Genomic DNA, 14197 nt, shown 5'->3' with positions numbered 1-14197 from the left:
AAAGCCAACAAAGTCTATTAAAAAAAAAATCCAAAAGAAGACAGAAAAAGAGGAACAAAGAACAGATGAAATAGAAAAAAAATAAGATGATAAACTTAAATTTAACCATATCAATAATCAACCCTACAGAAAAGTTGCAAGAATAGTTAGAGAACTCAAGGATACTCTTCACACAAATTCACCAATTTTTAATGTCATTTCGTATTTGCTCTATCACTCTCTCTACATATGTTTTATCCTGAACCTTTTGAGAGTATATTGTAGACATCATGCCCTTTTATGCCTATACACTTTCACACGTATTTATTTCCTAAAAACAAGGACATTCCCCTAACCACAGCCAAGTTAACAAATCCAGGAAATTTAACAATGATGCAATACTCTTATCTAAAAAAACAGTACATTTCAAAATTTCGTCATTGTCCCAACAGTATTCTTTAGAACAACTTTTTCTCAATCCAGGATCTGGTCCCAACGACACACTGCATTTAATGGCCATATCTCTTCAATGTGCAAATTCAATATGCAGCCCTTTTTTGTCTTGCTTGACCTTGACATTTCTTTTATACATCTTTATTGGAGTATAACTGCTTCACAACGCTGTTAGTTTCTGTTGTACAACAAAGTGAATCAGCCACATGTATACATATACCCTATATCCCCTCCCTCTTGAGCCTCCCTCCCACCCTCCCTATCCCACCCCTCCAGGTGGTCACAAAGCACTGAGCTGATCTCCCTGTGCTATGTGGCTGCTTCCCACTAGCTATCTATTTTACATTTGGTAGTGTATATGCGTCGATGCTTCTCTCACTTTGCCCCAGCTTCCCCCTCCCCCCACCCACGTCCTCAAGTCCATTCTGTATGTCTGCGGACCTTGACATTTTTGAAGAGTACAGGCCAGTTGGGTATCTTTGTTATTATTGTTCTTGTCTAGTTTGGTTCGGTTGTGGTTCTCTGATAAAAATTAATTTTTTTTTTTTTTACTCTAAATCATATCACGACACTGTCCTACCTACATGGCTCCCATGACCACGTCATTACAAGGCCTTTCCTGATCTGACCTCTGCCCTCCTCTCCACCTTCATCTCCCATCCCTCTGGCCCGGTCATGTTCCCACCACCAGGACGGGCTGGCTGGCTTCTCAGTCTGTTCTCGCCTCGGGGCTGTTGCACACGCTCCTCCCTCTTCCATCAGCCCTCATCCTCCTATCTTGGTTCACAACCACCGTCTCAGAGGCCTCTTCCCTCCGCATCACCACGTCAAAGTAGCCCTCCCCGAGAGCCAGCCTCGGTTACTTCTGTCTGTTTCCTTCAGAGCACTTACCACCAGCACAAATCACCTTGTTGACTTGCTTTCTACTGAACTAAAAGCCTCATAAGGGCAGGAATCTTGTCTGCCTTGTTCACAGATGAGTTCTCAGCACTTACAATAGTACTGGGCACACAGGCCTTCAGTACATAGTTTTGGAAAGAAAGAAAGGACAGAGGGCACCAAGAAAGAGAGAGAGAGAAAAGAGGAAAGAAATGTACTTTAGAAGAAAAGAAATCCTAGTGACGTTACTAACACCTGCTGGGTTCTCCACACGCTAAGCATTCTTCTAAGCACTGTGTGTATGCACCAACTCACTCATGGGATGGTCAGTCTTGAGTAAGTCACTTAATTTCTGAGAACCTAGACCCTCCATTAGTAAAATGAGGAAGACCTGACATTCTGGGAATATCTGAGCAGCTAACCAAAGCCTCAGAGAAACATGAGGAGGTGTGCTCAGGTTATCTAAAGGCACCTCCACAGGGGGAGAACCGTGTAAAACAGCGGAGACCCATCCTGTGCAGCCAGAATGAAGGCACGAAGCGGGTGGAAGCCACTCGTCATGGTGAATGCCAAGCTCTCCTTCCGGAGAGGGACCCTTAGAGCCACGGGAGGAGGCTCCAAACCCCCCATTTTTACCACATGATCCTACCTCCTGGACTGAGGAAATAAAATGTCAGAAAGCAGAAACAGAAAATGAAGAAAGAGCCCAGAGCAGCAGAGATAACAGCTGGAGGAAGCGTTCCACTGATGTTCAAGCTCCTGGTTCCATGCCATTCACTGTCTGGCTTCCCTCCTGTCTTTGCTTTCATGAAACACCCTACAGCCTTCAAGAGTTTTCTTTACTGAAGCTAACTCTAGCTGGTTGCTGTGTCTGCAGAATGCTTGTTGATTTGGGAGGGCTGCCTTCGATGGTTTGGGGAAATCCCCCAATTAAGAGTCTTGGTGGGAAACAAACAAGTTGAAAATGTCAGTCACTCACTCTCCCAGTATCCCTTGCAGTCGGGATGGTCCAGCACATGGCCCAGGTGCAACCAATCAGATGTTGCAATGAAATGGGGCCCTAGAGGATTCATTTTAACGGTTGCTGGCGACAGCTGCATCTTCCATCCAGCGTCACCAGTGGCAGCAACATAAGCTGGGTTTGTTTGACGGCAGTGGCATCCATGGCCAGGCTGGGGCTGCATCATCAACTCAGACCACTATTCTGGCTGAGGCCTCACCTCCATGTCACTGCTCTGTATCTCGTGCCTATTCTGTAGCTTTCCTGACATTTCTGTGGACCACTTGACGTGCTTTCAATAAATTCCTTTCCTGCTTATGTCAGCTGAGTTGGTTTCGATTGTCTGAAACTAAGAACTCCAATGAATGCAGTTACTTTCCACAAGAGTCTTAACTCATTCAAGGATCTCAGTCTTATATGAGTCTTCTTTAAGTGCATATTTCTAGCCTCTCGATGACCCCTCTCTTCAGCCACTAATTAATACTGTCTACTGAGCCCAAACAGTGAGAGCCAGCCTCAGGCCAAGCCCTTGGGTGGAGAATCTCCTGCTGGACCTTATATTTTGGTGTCCAAGTGTATGTTGCAAAGGTTATTACTGGCCCATGACCCACCTTTGTGTGAATTAGGAAAAGGCTTGGCCATCAACTGCTGACGGCTTGTGCAGGGAATAACCTGCACGGCCACATGAAAAGGCCCTGGTAGCACAGCTCTTGCACGGCCCTGCTGAGCTGAGACTGACTTTGCTGGACTGTGAGGGAGAGTGTACTAAACACATGTTTACAAATGGACAAGTTCTTCATTTGGTTCGGGTTCAGCAGGAAAGCCGACTTGGAAGGCATGGGCTTCATAGAAGCTTATATGCTGAATGAAGCACAGAACCAGTGGTTTGCCACCTGGAGTCCACGGAGGGATTTCCAGGGGTGTCTTGGAACAGCCTGAAATTTTAGATAAAATGTGTGGGGACCTACATTTTTCTGGAGAGAGAGTCTATAATTCTCATCAGCTTGTCCAAAGGCTCTGTGATACCTACCCCACACGTACAGAAATAACTTATCACTTAAAAACCACTCGTATGATCTAATCTTTCATTTTACAAATAAGGAAAGGAAGAAAGAGAAGTGTTCAGAAAGGTCACAGAGCCCATTAGTGGTCAGGTCAGAAAGAAAATCCAGGTCCACAGCTCAAATAACTGAACTCTCTATGTTTTAGGGAGTAGTTGTCACATGATCATCCCAAAACAATGTCATCAGGGGAATTCCACCTGGTCAGGAATGTCCCAGAAGTGGCAGCAAGACCTCAGAGATAGATGTTCCCAGGACGAGCAATGCCGCTCTTCCAAACGACAGGCTCCCACTGCCCCAGCCACCTGGCCCAGCTCCACGTGGGCCAGAACAGGCCTGTCGTGGTGGGAGAGTGGATCAGGGGCCACAAGCGGGAAACTGTGTCGCTCTGCCATCCCCCCCATCTCCCCTGTCCCACGCACACACTCACAGGCACCTGCACCAAGGGGCCAGGCCGAGACGCAGGAAACCTGTGGGCTGGAAAGCCACAAGCTGCTCAGCTAATGCTTTAAAAACAAAAAATTATTTTTTTCAAAGTCCTAAAACCCACACAAATATGCTTGGCCCCCCCATTACCACCAAGGCCATGTGTAGGTGGGACAGCCTTATACATTCACACTCACCTTTCTCAGACAAGGCCTCCCCTTCTTGGGCGTCTATGATATTCATTTCATCAGTTTTAAAGATTTCGGGAACAGGGCCACCAAATAGTTTCCCCCAATGGCTTACTTCCAGGATACCACCAAGATTCATTAAAAATGAGCAAATGCATCTATCTTAGGAATTATCATAATAAACAGGAATCACTGCTAAGCCACGGGCCAGGCACTGTAGTAAGCACTTGAAATTATAATTTCATCGTCACAATAAGGATAAATACTATCACCCCTATTTTATAGCTTGAGAAACTAGGGACAAAAGAGGTGACTTGCTCAAAGTCACAAAACGTGTAGGAGGCCAAGCAGGGATTTAAATCCAGGTCTCTTGGACTCCAGGTTCTAAACTCTCAGTTTAGAGTTTAGAACTCTGCTATGTCAGGCGAAATTGCTAGTTGGAATGCTAGTTGGAATTTCTGAGAATACATGGCTTTCCCCAGCCCCCTTCAAAGGTTCTAAGCACAAAACAAGAGGATGCTCACCTTAAGTCCTGGATCTCCTTCTGATGAGAATCAGGGCTTCAGAGTCTTCGACTGTTAGATCCAGAAGAACTTCAGAGATCATCTCTTCTAACCTCCTCATTTTACAGGTGAGGACAGAGAGGCCCAGAGAGGGCAGACAACATGTGCAGGACACACAGCTAGTAAGTGGTCCCTTGACTCCCAAGTCCAGGAAGCCATCTGCTGTACCAATGTCTCCAGAGTGGGAGACATTTTTATCCACTGTTGTATGGGAGGTGATTTTAGGAGTACAGATAAAGCTTTAAACAACATGGATTCTCTTAAATAGTGAGAAAAATATTCCCTTTCACTTCTCTCTTAGTTCTCTGATTACTTTAAGGCTAGTTTTGGTTTGGTGCGACTCTGTCTTTAACACTTGTTAAACTTCTTTTTTTTTAGAGAGAGAGACTGGACCTTTGGTGGAAAACCAAAGTATAAGTACAGCAAGAATGTAGTAACATTGTTTTATTTATTTGGTTTTTTTTTATTTTTAGGTTACCCTCTAATTATGCCAAGTGATATAAGTTTTACATTTATATATTCATTTAAGGTTTCTATTTAAATATATGTATTTAATAAATAAATAAATGTATTTAGGTTAAAGAAAAATTAAATCCACTAAAGAAAAAATTAAATCGATAGTTACCACTTGCTACAATATAAAGTAACCTCAAAAATAATTTAATGAAAATAAGACAAACGTGTAACTTCATAATCACTTTTTAAGCAAATGACTCAACAACAAAAGTAAAACTTTAAAGCACATGACTCTGATCACGGCACGTTCATGTGATTAGAAATCTAGCACACTCACTTGGGGGTCAGCTCCATGCTCTGTGACTTCCTCTCTTCACTCCCCGCCTGCCCCCTGACCACTAAGGGGCCCTCAGGGAGACAATCACGCCACCCCAGGAGGAGTGTGACATGAGGCCACTGGGACGGGAGAGGGGAGCGGCCCAAAGGCAACTCGAGGGGAGTCGACTGGGGGAAGAGCTCACAGCCGTGGAAGAAGTACGCCGCCCCCTAGTGGACCATTTGGGGATTTATGCTGGCACTTTCCATCGTCTGGTCTGTGTACACCCGCCAGCCTGATACTCAACCGATAGGTAGTACTGTCCTTCGTATTAGATGTAAGTATATATGTAAACATAGATATATACTGCCTTTGAATTTCACTTCAGAATAGTAAAATGGTTGTTGTAAAATACTTTCTACAGAAAGGGGTGTTTGTGTCTGACAAGGCTGAGAATCACCACCCTAGAGCAGTAAGACCTGCTCCTTGCTTTCAGGGCTCACAGGCAGTGCAAGCCCCTCTGGAGACCATTTCCCTTGCCTGACCAAACTCTCGCTGGTCCTCTTCTGTCCAAATCCTGCCTCCCTGCAGGCCACCCTCCTCTGCTATCAGCACACTTCACCGGGATTTGAACCAGCTCCAACACACTGGACTTCACACAAGTTACTTAACCAATCACAGCCCAGGCTTCCAACTATTAAAAATGAGTGCCCATACCTACGCCCGCTAGTATTACTCTGAGAGTCCGTGAGACGATGCACGTGAAGCACTGAGCACCGCCTGGCATGGAGTCCATGATCTGTAATGTCAGGTGGTGGCGGTGACACCCACAATCTCCTTTCCACCAACGCCTTCCCTCCAGTTTTATTTAAAGAAGTCTCAGTAAACCTGTATCGACTGATAAACACAGAGTCGGGATTTTCAGACAAAACGTAGCACACTCACCGAGCTGAGAGTGTCCTGAAGACAAAATCGGGACTTGCCACCCACCTCAGCTAAAAGAACATTTCCAAATAAGAAACAGCAGACGATGAATGAATAAGAAGGCAGGGGGTGCCCTCTAGTGGCATAGTTACATATCTCGGGAAGAAAAGCAGGTTCCGGAAATGGAAAGCAGGAAGGACAGCGTAATTATCAAGGAGAAGGACAAATCCAAGTGTTAAACTACGTCAGGGGACAGCAGTGCCTGGAAGATACAGCGGGAATTTACCATCTCCTCAGCGGACCCTCACGAATGCCTTTTTTTTTTAAAATATTTATTTATTTGGTGGCACCGGGTCTTAGTTGCAGCAGGTGGGCTCCTTAGTTGTGGCATGTGAACTCTTAGTTGCGGCATGCATGTGGGATCTAGTCCCCTGACCAGGGATCAAACCCAGGCCCCCTGTATTGGGAGCACAGAGTCTTATCCACTGCGCCACCAGGGAAGTCCCACAATGCCTTTATTATCAGACTTTACCCACAGGAACTGGCTCGCTCAAGGTGAGGTTGCTGGTCAAGAGCTGGGAATTGAACTCAAAGGTGCAGACTACAAATCCAGAAATCTCTACCCGGGCAGCAAACCCCTTCAGAGTAGCAGCTGTGACTTATGCCATTTTATATCCTCCCAGCACTTAGCAAAGAATTATGCATTCAGTCAATTGTTTGATGAAGTAATGATCAACATTTTTGAAATGATCATTCTTATACCCAAAACTGTGCAAAGTGGTATTAATGCATTATTTCACTTGTTCACAATACCTGTATAAGGTGGCCTAGCTGATAGACAAGGAAACTAAAGTCTCCGAGAGATTAAGTAACTTGCTTGAGATCACAAAGCCTGGATTCCTACCCAAGCACACTAACTCCAGAGTCTGGCCTCTTATCCACTAGTTCTCAAACTGTTTGGTCTCAAGATTCCTTTACACTCTTAAAAAGTAAGGACCGGGCTTCCCTGGTGGCGCAGTGGTTGAGAGTCCGCCTGCCAATGCAGGGGACGCGGGTTCGTGCCCCGGTCCGGGAAGATCCCACATGCCGCGGAGCGGCTGCGCCTGTGAGCCATGGCCGCTGAGCCTGCGCGTCCGGAGCCTGTGCTCCGCGACGGGAGAGGCCACAGCGGTGAGAGGCCCGCGTACCGCAAAAAAAAAAAGAAAGAAAAGTAAGGACCACAAAGAGCCTTCGTTTTGTTTATAAGGATTATATCTATCGATATATACAGCATTAGAAATTTAAATGGGAATTTAAAAATATTTACTAGTTGATTTAAATATTGTAATAACCCTTTTAATGTTAATATAATTAACATATTTTTATTTTTTAGTATTTTCTCAAATAAAAAAACATTTAGTGAGACTGACATTGTTATACATTTTTGCAGATTTCTTTTTTTTTTAAATATGTGTCTTAAGGATTTTTTTTTTTTTTGGAGGGGAGGCCGCATGGCATGTGGGATCTTAATGCTCCGACCAGGGATTGAACCTGCGTCCCCTACGTTAGGAGCGCAGTGTCTTAACCACTAGACCGCCAGGGAAGTCCCCATTTTTGCAGAATTCCTTAATATCTGGCTTACATGAAGAGAGCTGGATTCTTCTATCTGCTGCTACATTCTATCAGCTGTGATATCACACTTCACATAATTTCTACAAAACTCCACTATATGCTTGTGAAAAAGAATGAAAAGGGCAAAAAACATCTTGGTGCTATTCCTTAAAGAGTCTTGACCTCACACACCCCTAAAAGGGTCTCGGGGCCCCTGGGTCCCAGGCACCCTTGGAGAACACTGCTTTGTGACTTCCTATCTGTAGGGCGAATGAGTCACTTCTCCCCAAAGTTCATTCCACCCAAAACATTCCTACTGACGTTTCGAATGCCTTTTCTTCCTTTTTCCCTCCATTCTTGCTCTTTTCCTGGCAACTGCACGTCTTCTAAGTCAACTTTTTCTCCCACTGTGCTCTGGATGTAGCCTGTCAAGGCAATGATGAACCTCGGGACAGAATCCTACAAGCAGTAAAGAGAGGCTCTGAAGACCTCCATCTGAAGACCAAGGAGCATAAACGATTAATTCCTAACTGTTATTCCATTTTTAAGGAAAAGAACTTCTGAAAAATCCTCACTCAATTTCATCTAGACTGAGAAGCCTAATACTAAGAATAATCCCATTTAGGTTTCATTAAATAAATAAAGTCATCAAGAGCAATATCCTAGAAGTCAATCACATTTCACACCTAGGGGGAACTGTGGCCCCCAGCTGCCATCCCTCCCAGGCCTCCCATGAGCATCAGTGAAGAGGAGGCCTCTGCTCCACTGCTGCTTCCAGACCACATGCCCTCCCTCTGTCCTAAAACCCCAGGTCCAACCTCACGTGAACAGACTACACCATCCATTGCCTGTCTTGTTGCAAATACCTGGGTCAAAAACAAACCCTTCCCTCCTTGAAGAATTTGACTCTTGGCTCACTGCCATTCTCTCTAAAACCACTCCTTCATTCTGCTTATTCCCTCCAAGACCCTGCTCTCAAAATTCCCTTACAGTTCTCCTACAATGAGCTTGGCTTCCACCTACCTGAGTCACTTACTCCTGCGGTCATCTCCTGGACACCATCACTACCAGTAACTTCAAACTCTCCGCAACCTGATCCTCAGGCACCCCACTCCCCATCTTCCCAGCTCAGCACTACCCTGTCCCCAACAATCTTTTGGTCCTTCAGGAATCTACACTTAAGATCCAAACTAATTTCCATGGCTTTCAAGATTCTACATGATTTAGCCCCGGCCTACCTCTCTGGCACTGTCTCCCAATCCTCTCCCTATTACTCAAACCCCCCACCCAGCCCTTCTGACCTTTCTGCATTTTCTCAAACATACCAAGTCCACTCCTACCTCAGGGCCTTTGCACTCGCCCTCTCCTCTGCCTAGACAGTCCTAACCCTGGATGTCCTCAGGGCTCCTCCCTCACTTCCTTCAAATCTTTTTTCAAAAGTACCTTCTCAATGTGGCCATCTATAATATGTAAAATTTCAACCCACCCAAAGGACATACCCTCTTCTCTACTTTATTTTTTCTATTGCACTTACCACTTTATAGCATATGGTGTAACTTACTATTATTTTGCAGATAGTCTGTTTCTTCCAGCTAGGATGAAGGCAGAGATTTTTATCTGTTTTGTTCAATGCTATATCCTTAGTACCTAGAACGGTGCCTGGTGCACATTGACCACTCAATAGATATTTTCTGCATGAAAAAGGAAACTGGACTATGCAGATTTCCAACACTAAAAATAAAAGGTTATTGTCATCTTCTACATAAAATTTTAAACTGCAAAGCATCTACCAATTTTTCAGAATTTATCAAGAATCATTTTTCAAAGTTTTAACAGGTTTAAAAATGAAGTGTAAGTTATGTTTATGTCACTACCACTTAGCTTTGCCTCTTTAATAGAAACACACAATATCTATTATGGGCTGAATTGGGTCTCTCCTCCCCACACCTGAAATTCATATGGTGAATTCTTAACCCCCAGTACCTCAGGATGTGACTACATTTGGAGATAGGGCCTTTAAAGAGCTAATTAAATTAAAACGAGGTCCTTAGGGTAGACCTTAATCCAATATGACTGGTGTCCTTTAAGGCGATTAGGACACAGACAACACAGAGGGAAAACCATGCTAGGACAGAGAGCAGGCAGCCATCTGCAAGCCAGAGGAGGGAAGCCTCAGGAAGGATCAACCTACCAACATCTTGACCTTGGATTTCTACCCTCCAGAACTGTCAGAAAATAAAGTTTTGTTGTTTAAGCCCCCAGTCTAGGGTATTCTTTTATGGAAGCCCAAGAACACTAATATAGCATCCATGTGAGGATTAGTCTTCAATTACTTAATTTTTAATTATGCAAGGTCTTAGGAACACATCCCTCCTATAAAATTCAACAGGCCTGAGTACGAGTGCCAGCTGGGTGCCAAGCCCTGTGTGGTGTTATGTCTGCTACCTTCTGAGTTCCCAGTTCTGTTTCCTTTTCAAGGTATGAGTCTGGGGACTTCCCCGTCTCTCTCCATCTGACTGCCCCCTTCAGCATCTCTCCACACCAGCCTCACCCCTCTGCCTCTTTCAGTCTTTCTGCAGGACTGAAATATAATTTGTTTCACTGCTCTAGTTACACGCCCAGTTTTCAACCAAGGAATGCACAACACTGCTCAACTAGCTTTTGATCTTTCCAGGAAGACCAAGATGCTTCTTAACTACGTGTCCCGTCCCTGGACTACATCCCTCGGTTAGTCTCCCCACAGTGCCCCCAGTGGGCTGTCCCCTCTGGTGTGTCAGTGCGAGTGTGCAGGACACCAGAAGACAGCCGGGGCCTGGGGTCTGAGCAGCATACCAACGGCAGGCAGCTCGCACCCCTGTGGCAGTGCTGCAACATGGGCAGGAAGTATGGTGCATGCTATCGCCGTGGCAACCCCCTCCCACTCCTCGGGCACCAGAGGAAGGCAGGGCCTGCAGTTTGTTCCACTTCGTGCTCCGGGAAGAGAAGTGGCTCATCCATCCAGGCTCCTCTTATGGGAAAGAGGCCCCTTCATCGGGAATATAAGCACGCATCCTCCTGGGAGTCTGTGCACCCAGGGACACAGGCAGCCACTTGGCTGTCATGCTTCCTGCTGTAACTCAATCCCATAAACTGTCTATGCCAGGCATGGCTATGGACTTGGAGACTGCAAAGATAAACCACCCCTCAGCAGGTGTTCACTCGAGCTAGAGAGGGATGGAAGATCTGCTATTTCGTTGCTCCTGTTGCTTGAGCACATGGGGCTAAGGTCCCCAAAAGCCACGAAATGCAACATGTCCTAAAGTTCGTTCTGGGCTTGCTGAGAGATGCCAGAACCAGCCCCAGTGAGCGTCAACCATTAGGAAAGGAAAGCCTGATAAGAGTTAGCTTTTGGGTGTCTGCAGGGAAAACCCATGTCCATGGTGGGAGGGCGTGGTTCCTCCCGCCCCCCGCCCCCGCCGTAGCTAAGAGTAGCTCTAAACAAATCACATGTGAAGACTGGGGGACCTGCAAGAAAGAGAAAGTGGCATCTTGGTCCCTAGGTGCACACCTGCTGAGCTGCAGAAATTATAGGCCCCCCTGGTGCCACCAGCAGAGCCAAGCATGGTAGGGAGCATTCTGGGTGTCTGAGGATATGGTGGGTGTCTTTTTCTGTCTTCTCACTGCACTGTGGGGAGGGAGGGGGGATCACTGGCGGGTGGGGACTTGATCTCAAACACTGGTGCCTGCTCGTGGCCCAGAGATTTCTCACCTGCCAGAGTAGTCGAGGACTACAGGGTCTGAAGAGCCTCTGACGTGGTGTGCCTGGGAAACCTTCACCCCATCCCATTCTCTGTAGCCCTCGAAGGGCCCCATGGTTATTACTGTGACCCCTTTCCTGTGGAAAGGACCCAGGTGGTTATTAACAGAAGGGCAGAGGCCATGGCTGTGGACCAAGCAATACGAGGCCCACCTGGGAGAAGTGTGGGAAGAGAAATGGCTGCCTTAGGAGGGACGGGGGTCCACAGCCATAGAGGACTGTGTGATCACACACAGCCCCAGACCCAGAGCAAAGCCAGGACGCGGTTCATAACCAACATGCATCCGGTCCCACGAGCAGAGTCCCTTCTCCCTCCAGGTGCCCACCCTGGCACTGGGCTGCCAAAGGCCCCCAAGGGGGCTGGCAGCTTCAGGGGAGGGGAGGTGGGAGGAGAGCTGAACATGCACGTGCTTGAGTCCCAGCTCTAGCCTGTGCTGGGGGACAGGGAGAAGAGCTCAAAATGAGTTTGAGACTGAAGTTTTGAAAGGAACAGGACTGAGGCTTATATTCCAAGCCCCAAATTCATTTTATCCAAAAGTAACCAGAGAGCTAAGGAATCTGTTGAGATTCTGTTAAGCATCACCCATCACACCCAGCCAGGAGAAGAGGTCAACAAAACACCACTGGTAGTAATTACTGAAGAAGGAAAACGGGTTCACATTTCCACCCTGACGGCTGGGAACTTCTCGGAACACAAATGATTACCTACGCTGTGGTGGGGGGAGGCAGCCCCCCACACCTGTGCTCCGCCACCGCCTCTCTGCAGAAACCTTTGATGGGGTTAGGTTCCTCAGCCCTGACTCTGCATGACGCTAACATTGGACACGCTGCAGTCACCGGAACTCTTAAGAATCGGGGACTGAGGACATAGTCATTTCAGCAAATACCTGGGTACCTACCATGTGCCAGGTAAGACACAACAGCAGACAGACATCAGCCAGCTCCCAGGGTGGCAGAAGAGACAGACAGCCAAACAGACAGACACAGCTTAGCGTGCTAAGTGCCAGAAGTTTAAGAGTCTGGGGCCAACTGAGCAAAAAGGAAGGAACCTAGCTCAATCTCAGGTTATCAGGAAAGGCATCTGGTAAGAGAAGTATCTCGGTGGAGAGCTAAAGGATGGATAGGCGTGAGCCAGGCAAATAGGAAGCGCTTTCCAGGAGAGGAGTCGCACCATCATCTCCCTGGGAGCCACCGAGCAGCCTTGGGAGCCACGTAGACTTTATCCAGAGGGCAGTGGGGCATCATTAAAAAGTAAATGAAATGAGGAATGACTGCACAGGTTTCTTTTTTTGGAGTAATGAAATTTTCTGAAGTTAGGTAGGGGTCATGGCTGCCTAACACTGAATGTACTAAAAGCCACTGAATTGTACACTTTAAAATGGTTAATTCACCATTTAATTTTTACCTGAGGGGTGGGGGGGAAGACACCTAGAGGGAACTTTCAATTCCAACCAAGATGGAGTAACAAGGACCAATTTACCCTCCTGCCTGAAACAACTAAAACCAAGACAAATCTATGAAACATGGTTTCCAGGAGAACAGACATCAGGCAACAAAGGACAGTGATCCCTGAGGAATGGGAAACAAATGAGGTGAGCCCTAGGATAGCCCCAGTGTATAACTTTGAGAGTTTCGAGGCCACAAAGTGGGGAAGAAAGGAAAGCCAAGCCAGCTCTCTGAGCTGAAGAGACAGAGCCCAAGTCAGGGAATACCACGGCAGCTAGAGTTTGCAGGGCAGAGCACAGGAGAGGAGAGAGAACCCTGGAAATCTACAGAGGGTCCCCCTCCAGTGTCCACTGCATGCATGCAAGAAAACTACCCGAAAGGATTAGAGAGAAGAATGCCCAGAGCTCACTCAGGGCTGGGAATAGTGTCTGCTCCCAACAGACAGACTGTAAAACCTCGGAATTCAGGGAACAGTGAACAGACTACTAAGAGTCTTACCTCATTCCTCAAAAATTAAAAATAGAACCACCATATGATCCAGCACTCCTACTTCTAGTACATATCCAAAGGATATGAAAACAGGATCTCGAAGAGATGTCTGCACTCTCATGTTCACTGCAGCATTATTCACAGATACAAAAACAACCTGAGTGTCCATCAACAGATGAATTGATAAAAAAGATGTGATATACATATATACATACATACACACACACACAATGGAATATTATCCATCTGTGAGAAAGAAGGAAATCCTGTCATTTACGACAACATGAATGGACCGTGAGGGCATTACACTAAGTGAAATAAGCCAGAGAAAGACCAATACTGTAAGGTATCACTTATATGTAGATTCTAAAAAAGCCAAATTTATAGAAACAGAGTAGAGTGAGATGTTGGTCAAAAGATACGAACTTCGTTTTAAGACAAATAAGTTCCAGGGATCTAATGTACAGCATGGCATTATGGTTAATAATATTGTATTATATGTTAAGAGTAGATCTTAAATGTTATCACCACAAGAAAAGAAAAAAGGGTAATCATGTGATGTGATGGAGGTGTTAGCTAACCTAACCTAGGTGTTAGTGGTAATCTCAATAAAGCTGAAGAAAAAAAAAGA

Source organism: Grampus griseus (assembly GCF_964374135.1).
Source record: "Grampus griseus genome assembly, chromosome: 3".
In the NCBI taxonomy this organism is placed as follows: Eukaryota; Metazoa; Chordata; class Mammalia; order Artiodactyla; family Delphinidae; genus Grampus; species Grampus griseus.
Note: the sequence above shows the minus strand (reverse complement) of the source record.